At 40.2% G+C, this 4027-nt stretch overlaps 1 pseudogene; it reads left to right on the top strand.

The window, feature by feature from the left end:
- The first annotated feature begins 535 nt into the window (after window positions 1-535).
- On the top strand, window positions 536-1110 carry LOC145504717 (large ribosomal subunit protein uL6 pseudogene; annotated as a pseudogene).
- The last annotated feature ends 2917 nt before the right edge of the window (window positions 1111-4027 follow it).

The following is a 4027-nucleotide window of genomic DNA, read 5'->3' as shown; positions in this document are numbered from 1 at the left end:
CCATATCTCCTGCATTGGGGGGTGGATACTTTACCACTGAGCCACCAGGGAAGCCCTATCCAGAGGTTCTTAACCTTGGGTCCATAGACCCCTTCAGGTGGTTTATGAACAGAATTTAAGGGGCCTATATATTTAAAAAGGAGAAAAAAATTATGACTTTATATTTCACTAGCCTGAAATTTAGCATTTTCATCAACTATGAATGTAGGCAAAAACTACAAAAGATTAGCAGTGTCTGTGACTGTCAAAAATATATTTTCATATCATATTACAGTTGTCACAAATTTCTTAAAATATCATTTACACTCACTACTTTTAAGAAATTATGTTAGTTATCAAACCTACTGCTCAATCTTATTAATAAATTGTTTAAGCCTATTTTGAAAACTGTGTTTATATGTAATTAGTTTCCTTTGTTTTGTTTTATGTTCTTTAAAAACATTTTTCCAAGAAGGGATCTGTAGTCTTCCCCAGATGTCAAAGAATTTTTGGTACTAAAAAGTTAAGACTGCTTTTTGCCACATCTACTGTGAGAATGAAGACTTTTCTCAGCAATCAGACTGTCGACGTTCCAGAAAAATGTCGATGTTACTCTGAAGGGACAGACAGTTATTGTGAAGGGCGCCAGAGGCACCCTGTGGAGGGACTTCAATCACATCAATGTAGAACTGAGTCTCTTTGGAAAGAAAAAGAAGAGGCTCCGGGTTGACAAATGGTCGGGAAACAGAAAGGAACTGGCAACTGTTCACAGGATCTGTAGTCATGTACAGAACATGATCAAGGGTGTTACACTGGGCTTCCGTTACAAGATGAGGTCGGTGTATGCCCACTACCCCATCAACTCTGTTATTCAGGAGAATGGTTCTCTTGTTGAGATGAAATTCTGGGGGTGAAAAATACATCTGCAGGGTTCGGATGAGGCCAGGGGTTGCTTGTTCAGTATCTCAAGTCCAGGAAGGTGAGCTGATTCTTGAAGGAAATGTCATTGAACTTGTGTCAAATTCAGGTGCTTTGATTCAGGAAGCCACCACAGTTAAAAACAAGGATTTCAGAAAATTTTTGGATGGCATCTATGTTTCTTAAAAAGGAGCAGTTCATCAGGCTGACTAATAAGATCTGAGTGGTCTGGCTGCAGAAACAGCAAGATGCCAGATGGTTCTATGGACTGCGTTGTGGTATTTTAAAGAGGCAATAAAAACATCTTCGATTTTTTTAAAAAAGTTAAGCCTTCCTGCTAGTCCATCACAGAAGCCATCTACTGCTCCATTATCCTGTTTTTGGATTCTGTATGCTGCTGCCCTTTTTTCGGCAAGCCACAATTGTCCTAAATGTTGCTCCAGGGAAAATAGCCATTTGCCTCTATGCACTTTTCTATTTGAACGGTGGTGTTGGAGAAGACTCTTGAGAGTCCCTTGGACTGCAAGGAGATCCAATCAGTCCATCCTAAAGGAAATCAGCCCTGGGTGTTCATTGGAAGGACTGATGTTGAAGCTGAAACTCCAATACTTTGGCCACCTCATGCGAAAAGTTGACTCATTGGAAAAGACCCTAATGCTGGGAAGGATTGGGGGCAGGAGGAGAAGGGGACAACAGAGGATGAGATGGTTGGATGGCATCACTGACTCGATGAACCTGGGTCTGAGTAAACTCCAGGAGTTGGTGATGGACAGGGAGGCCTGGCGTGCTGCAATTCATGGGGTCGCAAAGAGTTGGACACGACTGAGCGACTGAGCTGAACTGAACTTTTCTATTGATTCAACTAACTATCGGTCATTTAACTTTTCACCAGGTTATTGAAAAACCACTGTCTTGGAAATGGCAAAATTGATTCAAGTGTTTAATCACTTATTTGCTTACCACCAACAAACATTTTTGGGTACCAGGTACTATGTTACATACTTGGAGATGCAGCACTGGTACACTCCTAGTTTGGGGAGTGGTGAAAAGAGAAGAGAGATAGACCTTTTACATAAACAGTTACAAGACAACATGGCGATTGCTTTACATAGATCATGGAACATTTCATGGTATATGAGATCCCAGAGGAAGGCTTCACACAAGAGATGACATCGACAATAAAGAGAATGCCGTTAAAAGACTGAGTTTGCCAAAACTATGCAAATAATGTTCATGAAGTTGTTACTCCATTTTCCAAAAATGTTTGAAACATTAAACATAATGAAATAAGAGTGATTTCTTTTCTATTTTAATATGTAAATTTAATTATCATACTTGATTAGAGCTGAGAAAAAAAGGAGAAAAAGATTGAATATTTCAAACATCCTCCATCCTTTTAAGGATATGTGTATATATATATAGAGAGAGAGGAAAAATTGTTCATAACCATTACAGATGAAAACAGCAGGAAAATACTAAGAAAACATTTCGATATGAAGAGTTGTCAGTTTTTCATAGATAGTGCATGACTCCTGCTGGCCAAATTATATAATTTCCCTCTCCAAAGGAATGGAGAGTAATAAAGTTGATTAACACTGCTTCCCTACTTAGAGTTTATATATTAGATTTCCTCTAATCATTCTTAATCAGCAAATGGAAGATTTTTTTGGAATGGTGAATCTAGTCCTTTTTTTGTTTTGTTTTGTTTTTGTCTTGAGCTCAAGAAGGTTTAAAAATTTTATTTAATTCAATGTCTTTCACTGTAAATTAACTGAAATTTGGAGAAAAGTAATCCTACTCGGCTTCAGCCAGGATTCAGCAATACGTGACTCGCGAACTTCCAGATGTTCAAGCTGGTTTTAGAAAAGGCAGAGGAATCAGAGATCAAATTGCCAACATCCGATGGATCATCAACAAAGCAAGAGAGTTCCGGAAAAACATCTATTTCTGCTTTATTGACTATGCCAAAGCCTTTGACTGTGTGGATCACAATAAACTGTGGAAAATTCTGAAAGAGATGGGAATACCAGACCATCTGACCTGTCTCTTGACAAACCTGTGTGCAGGTCAGGAAGCAACAGTTAGAACTGGACATGGAACAACAGACTGGTTCCAAATAGGAAAAGGAGTACGTCAAGGCTGTATATTGTCACCCTGCTTATTTAACTTATATGCAGAGTACATCATGAGAAACGCTGAGCTGGAAGAAGCACAAGCTGGAATCAAGATTGCCGGGAGAAATATCAATAACCTCAGATATGCAGATGACACCACTCTTATGGCAGAAAGCAAAGAAGACCTAAAGAGCCTCTTGATGAAAGTGAAAGAGGAGAGTGAAAAAGTTGGCTTAAAACTCAACATTCAGAAAACTAAGATCATGGCATCTGGTCCCATCACTTCATGGGAAATAGATGGGGAAACAGTGGAAACAGTGTCAGATTTTATATTTTGGGGCTCCAAAATCACTGCAGATGGTGATTACAGCCATGAAATTAAAAGATGTTTGCTCTTTGGAACGAAAGTTATGAACAATGTAGATAGCATATTAAAAAGCAGAGACGTTACTTTGCCAACAAAGGTCCGTCTAGTCAAGGCTATGGATTTTCCAGTAGCCATGTATAGATGTGAGAGTTGGACCCTGAAGAAAGCTGAGTGCCGAAGAATTGATGCTTTTGAACTGTGGTGTTGGAGAAGACTCTTGAGAGTCCCTTGGACTGCAAGGAGATCCAACCAGTCCATCCTAAAGGAGATCAGTCCTGGGTGTTCATTGGAAGGACTGATGTTGAAGCTGAAACTCCAATACTTTGGCCACCTCATGCAAAGAGTTGACTCTTTGGAAAAGACCCTAATGCTGGGAAGGATTGGGGGCAGGAGGAGAATGGGATGGCAGAGGATGAGAGGGCTGGATGACATCACCGACTCGATCGATATGAGTTTGAGTAAACTCCAGGAGTTGGTGATGGACAGGGAGGCCTGGCGTGCTGTGATTCATGGAGTCACAAATAGTCGGACACGACTGAGTGAGTGAACTGAACTGAAGTGAACTGAACTGAATCCTACTCAGGGCTTTCCAGGTGGCTCAGAGGTAAAGAATCCTCCTTCCAAGCAGGAGATGTAAGTTTGATCCCTG

The sequence above is a fragment of the Giraffa tippelskirchi genome, chromosome 5, assembly GCF_054371585.1.
Source record: "Giraffa tippelskirchi isolate mGirTip1 chromosome 5, T2T-mGirTip1v1.2.pri, whole genome shotgun sequence".
NCBI classification, from domain to species: domain Eukaryota; kingdom Metazoa; phylum Chordata; class Mammalia; order Artiodactyla; family Giraffidae; genus Giraffa; species Giraffa tippelskirchi.
This window is presented reverse-complemented; position numbering and strand designations above follow the sequence as displayed.